Source organism: Lissotriton helveticus, chromosome 3_2 (assembly GCF_964261635.1).
Source record: "Lissotriton helveticus chromosome 3_2, aLisHel1.1, whole genome shotgun sequence".
Taxonomy (NCBI): domain Eukaryota; kingdom Metazoa; phylum Chordata; class Amphibia; order Caudata; family Salamandridae; genus Lissotriton; species Lissotriton helveticus.
This window is the reverse complement of record NC_136062.1, coordinates 370497125-370510890: the sequence shown is the minus strand read 5'-3', so window position 1 is coordinate 370510890 and position 13766 is coordinate 370497125.

Here is a 13766-nt window from a genome sequence, read left to right as displayed (position 1 = left end):
CTTGACTTGACTACTGCAAAAATGTTGATTTAAATTTAGTTTTAGGTTAAGGGATTATTTTTATTATTATTATTATTATTATTATTATTATTATTATTATTATTATTATTATTATTATTATTATTATTGTTGTTATTATTATTATTATTATTATTATTATTATTATTATTATTATTATTATTATTTTATTATTAAGGCATTATTTCAACAAGGTAAGTGAACATTTCTTGTAAGATTAAGGACAGTGGATGCCTAGAATGAAATTGTTTAAAAATTAGTTTAATTTTCAGAGAGTTGATTTCTGAAAAAAAAATGTACTTGTTTTATAAAAAAAATGTGTGTTTTACTGCAAAAATGTTGATTTAAATTTAGTTTTAGGTTAAGGGTGATTGCATTATTTAAAAAATTTTATGAAAAAAATGAGAGTGTGTTACTGCTAAAATGTTGATTTAAATTTAGTTTTAGGTTAAGGGTGATTGCATTATTTCAACAATTTAATTGAAATTTTCTTGCAAGATTAGGGAGAGTGGAAGACTTGAATGACGTTTTAAAAAAAGAGTTACTTTTAGATTTCAGATAGTGGATTGCTGAAAAATAAATGTACTTGTTTTAAAAAAAAAAAAGTGAGGGTGTTACTGCAAAAATTTTGATTTAAATGTAGTTTTAGGTTAAGGGTGATTGCACTATTTCAACAATTTAATTGAAATTTTCTTGCAAGATTAGGGAGAGTGGAAGCCTAGAAAGACGATTTAAAAAAATTATTTTTAGGTTTCAGAGAGTGGATTCCTGAAAAAATATATATTTGTTTTATAAAAAAAACATGTGAGTGTGTTACTGCAAAAATGTTGATTTAAATTTAGTTTTAAGTTTAGGGTGATTGCATTATTTCAGCATTTTTATCAAAAAAAATGTGAGTGTGTTACTGCAAAAATGTTGATTTAAATTTAGTTTTAGGTTAAGGGTGATTGCATTATTTCAACAATTTAATTGAAATTTTCTAGCAAGATTAGGGAGAGTGTAAGCCTAGAAAGACGTTTTTAAAAAATTACTTTTAGGTTTCAGAGAGTGGATTCCTGAAAAAACAAATGTACTTGTTCTATAAAAAAAAATGGGTGTGTTACTGCAAAAATGTTGATTTAAATTTAGTTTTAGGTTAAGGGATTATTATTATTATTATTATTATTATTATTATTATTATTATTATTATTATTAATATTTTATTATTAAGGCATTATTTCAATGAGGTAATGGAAAATTTCTTGCAAGATTAAGGACAGTGGATGCCTAGAATGAAATTGATAAAAAATTAGTTTAATTTTCAGAGAGTTGATTTCTGAAAAAAAAATGTGAGTGTGTTACTGCAAAAATGTTGATTTAAATTTAGTTTTAGGTTCAGGGTAATTGCATTATTTCAACAATTTTATAAAAAAAAGTGAGTGTGTTACTGCAAAAAACGTTGATTTAAATTTAGTTTTAGGTTAAGGGTGATTGCATTATTTGAAAAATTTTATAAAAAAAAATGTGAGTGTGTTACTGCAAAAATGTTGATTTAAATTTAGTTTTAGGTTAAGGGTGATTGCATTATTTCAACCATTTAATTGAAATTTTCTTGCAAGATTAGGGAGAGTGGAAGCCTAGAAAAACGTTTTTATAAAATTTACTTTTAGATTTCAGAGAGTGGATTCCTGAAAAAAAAATGTACTTGTTTTATAAAAACAAATGTGAGTGTGTTACTGTAAACATTTTGATTTAAATTTAGTTTTAGGTTAAGGGTGATTGCATTATTTCAACAATTTAATTGAAATTTTCTTCCAAGATTAGGGAGAGTGGAAGACTTGAATGACGTTTTAAAAAAAGTTACTTTTAGATTTCAGAGAGTGGATTCCTGAAATTTTTTTTACTTGTTTTATAAAAAAAACATGGGTGTGTTACTGCAAAACTTTTGATTTAAATTTAGTTTTAGGTTAAGGGATTATTTTTATTATTATTATTATTATTATTATTATTATTATTATTATTATTATTATTATTATTATTATTATTATTATTATTATTATTATTATTATTATTATTATTATTATTAATGGTATTGTATTATTAAGGCATTATTTCAACAAAGTAATTGAAAATTTCTTGCAAGATTAAGGACAGTGGATGCCTAGAATGACATTGATTAAAAATTAGTTTAATTTTCCCGTAACTTAAAATTTAGTTTTAAGTTAAGGGTGATTGCAATATTTCAACAATTTTATTAAAAAAATGTGAGTGTGTTACTGCAAAAATGTAGGAGATACTCGCATCCCTGTTCTCCTGTACGCGGATGATGCTGCACTAATAGCCCGGACACACCTGGGCCTTCAAAGATTATTAAATACTTTTAGTGATTTTATGTCTTCGCTTGACCTAGTGGTGAATAACTCTAAATCGCATGTTATGGCATTTGGGGCTGTAAAAAATAACACCAAATCCTTTTTTTTTGTAACGGCGAAGCGATCACTAGTGTCAAAGTTTTTACTTACCTTGGAATAATCTTTGATACCAAGGGGACCTGGCTTCCACAAATAACAGCTAAAACTAAAGCGGTGAGGAGCTCGGCAAATGCAATCATAAGTTTTTCAAGGAGACTTGGTGGGAAACCAACTGGTGCACTACTAGCCTTGTATAAAGCAAAAACACTAGCAGTAGCAAGGTACAGAGCAGGTCTGTGGGGTTATGCGAAAAGTGAAACTATCCAAAGGGAGGAAAACAAGTTTCTTCGGTCTATATTAGGGCTCCCTCAGTCGACAGCCTCTTTTTCAGTTCATCAGGAGCTTGGGTTAGGGTACATTACTGATATCCTTTCCATGGCTGCTATTCTTTTATGGATCAGGGTTTGGACGAACGCCAACCTAGACCTGAATCATACAATATTGATGGACTGTTTAAAACTTGATAAACTTAAAGATATTGACTGGCTGTCATACATTCAAAAGTGTTCAATAGATCTTGGACGCCCTGAGATCTTTTCCTCCCCTCTGGGGTTAAAAAAGGCAGACCTAGATTGGGTTAAGTTAAACTTTTCTAAACTGAAGGGCTTGGATCGAGAGGAAAATGAACTAATGAAACCCACGGTCAGAGCCCATTTTATGACGATCACTTGCTTAGCCATTCAACCGTACCTTGCTGCTGTAAATATACCTTTCCATAGGTGGCTTCTGGTTAAATTTCGTTTTAACCAGATCTACATGGTTCTCTGTGACAGTCATGGTTGGTACATGCCTGAGGACGCACCTGTGTGCAAATGTGATAATTTTTCCATACAAGACAATATGCACCTAATGTTGTTCTGTCCATTTTATAATACTCCTAGACAGAAGTACCTGGTCCCCATTTTGAAATGTAAAGCATTTTTACAGGCAAAACCAGCTCTTTTGTACTTACAAATGTTAGAATCACCCTTGATTATGTTTAGTGTGGCCAATTATCTTGTTGCTGCTGTTAGGATTAGGAGGAGGAGAATGAAAATGTAATATTGGGGTCCAAGTTGGAGGTTAAATTGTTCGTATACACGGTAATTTTATCCTGTAAATATTTTAATGTTTTGTTTTAAAGTTTGTATATATAATGAAATTGCATTGTATGAATTTTTAATGTTTTTGTAAATTGTCCTTGATTGTAGCATGCTTTTATGATTTTTAACTAAATCGAATAAAGTGGTTTTTGACTTGACTTGACTACTGCAAAAAAGTTGATTTAAATTTAGTTTTAGGTTAAGGGATTATTTTTATTATTATTATTATTATTATTATTTTTATTATTATTATTATTATTATTATTATTATTATTATTTTATTATTAAGGCATTATTTCAACAAGGTAAGTGAAAATTTCTTGCAAGATTAAGGACAGTGGATGCTTAGAATGAAATTGTTTAAAAATTAGTTTAATTTTCAGAGAGTTGATTTCTGAAAAAAAAATTTACTTGTTTTATAAAAAAAAAAATGTGAGTGTGTTACTGCAAAAATGTTGATTTAAATTTAGTTTTAGGTTAAGGGTGATTGCATTATTTCAATAATTTTATTTAAAAAAATGTGAGTGTGTTACTGCAAAAATGTTGATGTAAATTTAGTTTTAGGTTAAGGGTGATTGCATTATTTCAACAATTTTATAAAAAAAAAGATGTGTGTGTGTTACTGCAAAAATGTTGATTTAAATTTAGTTTTAGGTTAAGGGTGATTGCATTATTTCAACAATTTAATAGAACTTTTCTTGCAAGATTAGGGTTGAGTGGAAGCCTAGAAAGACGTTTAAAAAAAATAACTTTTAGGTTTTAGAGAGTGGATTCCTGAAAAAGAAATGTACTTGTTTTATAAAAAAAATTTGAGTGTTTTACTGCAAAAATGTTGATTTAAATTTAGTTTTAGGTTAAGGGTGATTGCATTATTTCAAAAATTTTATGAAAAAAAATGAGAGTGTGTTACTGCTAAAATGTTGATTTAAATTTAGTTTTAGGTTAAGGGTGATTGCATTATTTCAACAATTTAATTGAAATTTTCTTGCAAGATTAGGGAGAGTGGAAGACTTGAATGACGTTTTAAAAAACAGAGTTACTTTTAGATTTCAGATAGTGGATTGCTGAAAAATAAATGTACTTGTTTTAAAAAAAAAAAAGTGAGGTTGTTACTGCAAAAATGTTGATTTAAATGTAGTTTTGGGTTAAGGGTGATTGCACTATTTCAACAATTTTATTGAAATTTTCTTGCAAGATTAGGGAGAGTGGAAGCCTAGAAAGACGATTTTAAAAAATTACTTTTAGGTTTCAGAGAGTGGATTCCTGAAAAAATATATATTTGTTTTATAAAAAAAACATGTGAGTGTGTTACTGCAAAAATGTTGATTTAAATTTAGTTTTAAGTTTAGGGTGATTGCATTATTTCAGCATTTTTATCAAAAAAAATGTGAGTGTGTTACTGCAAAAATGTTGATTTAAATTTAGTTTTAGGTTAAGGGTGATTGCATTATTTCAACAATTTAATTGAAATTTTCTAGCAAGATTAGGGAGAGTGAAAGCCTAGAAAGACGTTTTTAAAAAATTTACTTTTAGGTTTTAGAGAGTGGATTCCTGAAAAAACAAATGTACTTGTTCTATAAAAAAAAATGGGTGTGTTACTGTTGATTTAAATTTAGTTTTAGGTTAAGGGATTATTATTATTATTATTATTATTATTATTATTATTATTATTATTATTATTATTATTATTATTAATATTATTATTGTATTATTAAGGCATTATTTCAATGAGGTAATTGAAAATTTCTTGCAAGATTAAGGACAGTGGATGCCTAGAATGAAATTGATTACAAATTAGTTTAATTTTCAGAGAGTTGATTTATGAAAAAAAAAATGTGAGTGTGTTACTGAAAAAATGTTGATTTAAATTTAGTTTTAGGTTCAGGGTGATTGCATTATTTCAACAATTTTATAAAAAAAAGTGAGTGTGTTACTGCAAAAACCGTTGATTTAAATTTAGTTTTAGGTTAAGGGTGATTGCATTATTTGAACAATTTTATAAAAAAAAATGTGAGTGTGTTACTGCAAAAATGTTGATTTAAATTTAGTTTTAGGTTAAGGGTGATTGCATTATTTCAACCATTTAATTGAAATTTTCTTGCAAGATTAGGGAGAGTGGAAGCCTAGAAAAACGTTTTTTAAAAATTTACTTTTAGATTTCAGAGAGTGGATTCCTGAAAAACAAAATGTACTTGTTTTATAAAAATCAAATGTGAGTGTGTTACTGTAAAAATTTTGATTTAAATTTAGTTTTAGGTTAAGGGTGATTGCATTATTTCAACAATTTAATTGAAATTTTCTTCCAAGATTAGGGAGAGTGGAAGACTTGAATGACGTTTTAAAAAAAGTTACTTTTAGATTTCAGAGAGTGGATTCCTGAAAAAAAATGTACTTGTTTTATAAAAAAAACATGGGTGTGTTACTGCAAAACTTTTGATTTAAATTTAGTTTTAGGTTAAGGGATTATTTTTATTATTATTATTATTATTATTATTATTAATATTATTATTATTATTATTATTATTATTATTATTATTATTATTAATGGTATTGTATTATTAAGGCATTATTTCAACAAGGTAATTGAAAATTTCTTGCAAGATTAAGGACAGTGGATGCCTAGAATGACATTGATTAAAAATTAGTTTAATTTTCCCTTAACTTAAAATTTAGTTTTAAGTTAAGGGTGATTGCATTATTTCAACAATTTTATTAAAAAAATTTGAGTGTGTTACTGCAAAAATGTAGGAGATACTCGCATCCCTGTTCTCCTGTACGCGGATGATGCTGCACTAATAGCCCGGACACACCTGGGCCTTCAAAGATTATTAAATACTTTTAGTGATTTTATGTCTTCGCTTGACCTAGTGGTGAATAACTCTAAATCGCATGTTATGGCATTTGGGGCTGTAAAAAATAACAACAAATCCTTTTTTTTTGTAACGGCGAAGCGATCACTAGTGTCAAAGTTTTTACTTACCTTGGAATAATCTTTGATACCAAGGGGAGCTGGCTTCCACAAATAACAGCTAAAACTAAAGCGGTGAGGAGCTCGGCAAATGCAATCATACGTTTTTCAAGGAGACTTGGTGGGAAACCAACTGGTGCACTACTAGCCTTGTATAAGGCAAAAACACTAGCAGTAGCAAGGTACAGAGCAGGTCTATGGGGTTATGCGAAAAGTGAAACTATCCAAAGGGAGGAAAACAAGTTTCTTCGGTCTATATTAGGGCTCCCTCAGTCGACAGCCTCTTTTTCAGTTCATCAGGAGCTTGGGTTAGGGTACATTGCTGATATCCTTTCCATGGCTCCTATTCTTTTATGGATCAGGGTTTGGACGAACGCCAACCTAGACCTGAATCATACAATATTGATGGACTGTTTAAAACTTGATAAACTTAAAGATATTGACTGGCTGTCATACATTCAAAAGTGTTCAATAGATCTTGGACGCCCTGAGATCTTTTCCTCCCCTCTGGGGTTAAAAAAGGCAGACCTAGATTGGGTTAATATAAACTTTTCTAAACTGAAGGGCTTGGATCGAGAGGAAAATGAACTAATGAAACCCACGGTCAGAGCCCATTTTATGACGATCACTTGCTTAGCCATTCAACCGTACCTTGCTGCTGTAAATATCCCTTTCCATAGGTGGCTTCTGGTTAAATTTCGTTTTAACCAGATCTACATGGTTCTCTGTGACAGTCATGGTTGGTACATGCCTGAGGACGCACCTGTGTGCAAATGTGATAATTTTTCCATACAAGACAATATGCACCTAATGTTGTTCTGCCCATTTTATAATACTCCTAGACAGAAGTACCTGGTCCCCATTTTGAAATGTAAAGCATTTTTACAGCAAAACCAGCTCTTTTGTACTTACAAATGTTAGAATCACCCTTGATTATGTTTAGTGTGGCCAATTATCTTGTTGCTGCTGTTAGGATTAGGAGGAGGAGAATGAAAATGTAATATTGGGGTCCAAGTTGGAGGTTAAATTGTTCGTATACACGGTAATTTTATCCTGTAAATATTTTAATGTTTTGTTTTAAAGTTTGTATATATAATGAAATTGCATTGTATGAATTTTTAATGTTTTTGTAAATTGTCCTTGATTGTAGCATGCTTTTATGATTTTTAACTAAATCGAATAAAGTGGTTTTTGACTTGACTTGACTACTGCAAAAATGTTGATTTAAATTTAGTTTTAGGTTAAGGGATTATTTTTATTATTATTATTATTATTATTATTTTTATTATTATTATTATTATTTTATTATTAAGGCATTATTTCAACAAGGTAAGTGAACATTTCTTGCAAGATTAAGGACAGTGGATGCTTAGAATGAAATTGTTTAAAAATTAGTTTAATTTTCAGAGAGTTGATTTCTGAAAAAAATTTTACTTGTTTTATAAAAAAAAATGTGAGTGTGTTACTGCAAAAATGTTGATTTAAATTTAGTTTTAGGTTAAGGGTGATTGCATTATTTCAATAATTTTATTTAAAAAAATGTGAGTGTGTTACTGCAAAAATGTTGATGTAAATTTAGTTTTAGGTTAAGGGTGATTGCATTATTTCAACAATTTTATAAAAAAAAAGATGTGTGTGTGTTACTGCAAAAATGTTGATTTAAATTTAGTTTTAGGTTAAGGGTGATTGCATTATTTCAACAATTTAATAGAACTTTTCTTGCAAGATTAGGGTTGAGTGGAAGCCTAGAAAGACGTTTTAAAAAAATAACTTTTAGGTTTTAGAGAGTGGATTCCTGAAAAAGAAATGTACTTGTTTTATAAAAAAAAATGTGAGTGTTTTACTGCAAAAATGTTGATTTAAATTTAGTTTTAGGTTAAGGGTGATTGCATTATTTCAAAAATTTTATGAAAAAAAATGAGAGTGTGTTACTGCTAAAATGTTGATTTAAATTTAGTTTTAGGTTAAGGGTGATTGCATTATTTCAACAATTTAATTGAAATTTTCTTGCAAGATTAGGGAGAGTGGAAGACTTGAATGACATTTTAAAAAACAGAGTTACTTTTAGATTTCAGATAGTGGAGTGCTAAAAAATAAATGTACTTGTTTTAAAAAAAAAAAAAAAAGTGAGGGTGTTACTGCAAAAATGTTGATTTAAATGTAGTTTTGGGTTAAGGGTGATTGCACTATTTCAACAATTTAATTGAAATTTTCTTGCAAGATTAGGGAGAGTGGAAGCCTAGAAAGACGATTTTAAAAAATTACTTTTAGGTTTCAGAGAGTGGATTCCTGAAAAAATATATATTTGTTTTATAAAAAAAACATGTGAGTGTGTTACTGCAAAAATGTTGATTTAAATTTAGTTTTAAGTTTAGGGTGATTGCATTATTTCAGCATTTTTATAAAAAAAAATGTGAGTGTGTTACTGCAAAAATGTTGATTTAAATTTAGTTTTAGGTTAAGGGTGATTGCATTATTTCAACAATTTAATTGAAATTTTCTAGCAAGATTAGGGAGAGTGTAAGCCTAGAAAGACGTTTTAAAAAAATTACTTTTAGGTTTTAGAGAGTGGATTCCTGAAAAAACAAATGTACTTGTTCTATAAAAAAAAATGGCTGTGTTACTGCAAAAATGTTGATTTAAATTTAGTTTTAGGTTAAGGGATTATTATTATTATTATTATTATTATTATTATTATTATTAATATTATTATTATTAATATTATTATTTTATTATTAAGGCATTATTTCAATGAGGTAATTGAAAATTTCTTGCAAGATGAAGGACAGTGGATGCCTAGAATGAAATTGATTAAAAATTAGTTTAATTTTCAGAGAGTTGATTTATGAAAAAAAAAATGTGAGTGTGTTACTGAAAAAATGTTGATTTAAATTTAGTTTTAGGTTCAGGGTGATTGCATTATTTCAACAATTTTATAAAAAAAAGTGAGTGTGTTACTGCAAAAACCGTTGATTTAAATTTAGTTTTAGGTTAAGGGTGATTGCATTATTTCAACCATTTAATTGAAATTTTCTTGCAAGATTAGGGAGAGTGGAAGCCTAGAAAAACGTTTTTTAAAAATTTACTTTTAGATTTCAGAGAGTGGATTCCTGAAAAACAAAATGTACTTGTTTTATAAAAATCAAATGTGAGTGTGTTACTGTAAAAATTTTGATTTAAATTTAGTTTTAGGTTAAGGGTGATTGCATTATTTCAACAATTTAATTGAAATTTTCTTCCAAGATTAGGGAGAGTGGAAGACTTGAATGACGTTTTAAAAAACAGAGTTACTTTTAGATTTCAGATAGTGGATTGCTGAAAAATAAATGTACTTGTTTTAAAAAAAAAAAGTGAGGTTGTTACTGCAAAAATGTTGATTTAAATGTAGTTTTGGGTTAAGGGTGATTGCACTATTTCAACAATTTTATTGAAATTTTCTTGCAAGATTAGGGAGAGTGGAAGCCTTGAAAGACGATTTTAAAAAATTACTTTTAGGTTTTAGAGAGTGGATTCCTGAAAAAACAAATGTACTTGTTCTATAAAAAAAAATGGGTGTGTTACTGCAAAAATGTTGATTTAAATTTAGTTTTAGGTTAAGGGATTATTATTATTATTATTATTATTATTATTAATAATATTATTATTATTAATATTATTATTTTATTATTAAGGCATTATTTCAATGAGGTAATTGAAAATTTCTTGCAAGATGAAGGACAGTGGATGCCTAGAATGAAATTGATTAAAAATTAGTTTAATTTTCAGAGAGTTGATTTATGAAAAAAAAAATGTGAGTGTGTTACTGAAAAAATGTTGATTTAAATTTAGTTTTAGGTTCAGGGTGATTGCATTATTTCAACAATTTTATAAAAAAAAGTGAGTGTGTTACTGCAAAAACCGTTGATTTAAATTTAGTTTTAGGTTAAGGGTGATTGCATTATTTCAACCATTTAATTGAAATTTTCTTGCAAGATTAGGGAGAGTGGAAGCCTAGAAAAACGTTTTTTAAAAATTTACTTTTAGATTTCAGAGAGTGGATTCCTGAAAAACAAAATGTACTTGTTTTATAAAAATCAAATGTGAGTGTGTTACTGTAAAAATTTTGATTTAAATTTAGTTTTAGGTTAAGGGTGATTGCATTATTTGTACAATTTAATTGAAATTTTCTTCCAAGATTAGGGAGAGTGGAAGACTTGAATGACGTTTTAAAAAACAGAGTTACTTTTAGATTTCAGATAGTGGATTGCTGAAAAATAAATGTACTTGTTTTAAAAAAAAAAAAGTGAGGTTGTTACTGCAAAAATGTTGATTTAAATGTAGTTTTGGGTTAAGGGTGATTGCACTATTTCAACAATTTTATTGAAATTTTCTTGCAAGATTAGGGAGAGTGGAAGCCTTGAAAGACGATTTTAAAAAATTACTTTTAGGTTTCAGAGAGTGGATTCCTGAAAAAATATATATTTGTTTTATAAAAAAAACATGTGAGTGTGTTACTGCAAAAATGTTGATTTAAATTTAGTTTTAAGTTTAGGGTGATTGCATTATTTCAGCATTTTTATCAAAAAAAATGTGAGTGTGTTACTGCAAAAATGTTGATTTAAATTTAGTTTTAGGTTAAGGGTGATTGCATTATTTCAACAATTTAATTGAAATTTTCTAGCAAGATTAGGGAGAGTGAAAGCCTAGAAAGACGTTTTAAAAAAATTACTTTTAGGTTTTAGAGAGTGGATTCCTGAAAAAACAAATGTACTTGTTATATAAAAAAAAATGGGTGTGTTACTGTTGATTTAAATTTAGTTTTAGGTTAAGGGATTATTATTATTATTATTATTATTATTATTATTATTATTATTATTATTATTATTATTATTATTATTATTAATATTATTATTGTATTATTAAGGCATTATTTCAATGAGGTAATTGAAAATTTCTTGCAAGATTAAGGACAGTGGATGCCTAGAATGAAATTGATTACAAATTAGTTTAATTTTCAGAGAGTTGATTTATGAAAAAAAAAATGTGAGTGTGTTACTGAAAAAATGTTGATTTAAATTTAGTTTTAGGTTCAGGGTGATTGCATTATTTCAACAATTTTATAAAAAAAAGTGAGTGTGTTACTGCAAAAACCGTTGATTTAAATTTAGTTTTAGGTTAAGGGTGATTGCATTATTTGAACAATTTTATAAAAAAAAATGTGAGTGTGTTACTGCAAAAATGTTGATTTAAATTTAGTTTTAGGTTAAGGGTGATTGCATTATTTCAACCATTTAATTGAAATTTTCTTGCAAGATTAGGGAGAGTGGAAGCCTAGAAAAACGTTTTTTAAAAATTTACTTTTAGATTTCAGAGAGTGGATTCCTGAAAAACAAAATGTACTTGTTTTATAAAAATCAAATGTGAGTGTGTTACTGTAAAAATTTTGATTTAAATTTAGTTTTAGGTTAAGGGTGATTGCATTATTTCAACAATTTAATTGAAATTTTCTTCCAAGATTAGGGAGAGTGGAAGACTTGAATGACGTTTTAAAAAAAGTTACTTTTAGATTTCAGAGAGTGGATTCCTGAAAAAAAATGTACTTGTTTTATAAAAAAAACATGGGTGTGTTACTGCAAAACTTTTGATTTAAATTTAGTTTTAGGTTAAGGGATTATTTTTATTATTATTATTATTATTATTATTATTAATATTATTATTATTATTATTATTATTATTATTAATATTATTATTATTATTAATGGTATTGTATTATTAAGGCATTATTTCAACAAGGTAATTGAAAATTTCTTGCAAGATTAAGGACAGTGGATGCCTAGAATGACATTGATTAAAAATTAGTTTAATTTTCCCTTAACTTAAAATTTAGTTTTAAGTTAAGGGTGATTGCATTATTTCAACAATTTTATTAAAAAAATTTGAGTGTGTTACTGCAAAAATGTAGGAGATACTCGCATCCCTGTTCTCCTGTACGCGGATGATGCTGCACTAATAGCCCGGACACACCTGGGCCTTCAAAGATTATTAAATACTTTTAGTGATTTTATGTCTTCGCTTGACCTAGTGGTGAATAACTCTAAATCGCATGTTATGGCATTTGGGGCTGTAAAAAATAACAACAAATCCTTTTTTTTTGTAACGGCGAAGCGATCACTAGTGTCAAAGTTTTTACTTACCTTGGAATAATCTTTGATACCAAGGGGAGCTGGCTTCCACAAATAACAGCTAAAACTAAAGCGGTGAGGAGCTCGGCAAATGCAATCATACGTTTTTCAAGGAGACTTGGTGGGAAACCAACTGGTGCACTACTAGCCTTGTATAAGGCAAAAACACTAGCAGTAGCAAGGTACAGAGCAGGTCTATGGGGTTATGCGAAAAGTGAAACTATCCAAAGGGAGGAAAACAAGTTTCTTCGGTCTATATTAGGGCTCCCTCAGTCGACAGCCTCTTTTTCAGTTCATCAGGAGCTTGGGTTAGGGTACATTGCTGATATCCTTTCCATGGCTCCTATTCTTTTATGGATCAGGGTTTGGACGAACGCCAACCTAGACCTGAATCATACAATATTGATGGACTGTTTAAAACTTGATCAACTTAAAGATATTGACTGGCTGTCATACATTCAAAAGTGTTCAATAGATCTTGGACGCCCTGAGATCTTTTCCTCCCCTCTGGGGTTAAAAAAGGCAGACCTAGATTGGGTTAATATAAACTTTTCTAAACTGAAGGGCTTGGATCGAGAGGAAAATGAACTAATGAAACCCACGGTCAGAGCCCATTTTATGACGATCACTTGCTTAGCCATTCAACCGTACCTTGCTGCTGTAAATATCCCTTTCCATAGGTGGCTTCTGGTTAAATTTCGTTTTAACCAGATCTACATGGTTCTCTGTGACAGTCATGGTTGGTACATGCCTGAGGACGCACCTGTGTGCAAATGTGATAATTTTTCCATACAAGACAATATGCACCTAATGTTGTTCTGCCCATTTTATAATACTCCTAGACAGAAGTACCTGGTCCCCATTTTGAAATGTAAAGCATTTTTACAGCAAAACCAGCTCTTTTGTACTTACAAATGTTAGAATCACCCTTGATTATGTTTAGTGTGGCCAATTATCTTGTTGCTGCTGTTAGGATTAGGAGGAGGAGAATGAAAATGTAATATTGGGGTCCAAGTTGGAGGTTAAATTGTTCGTATACACGGTAATTTTATCCTGTAAATATTTTAATGTTTTGTTTTAAAGTTTG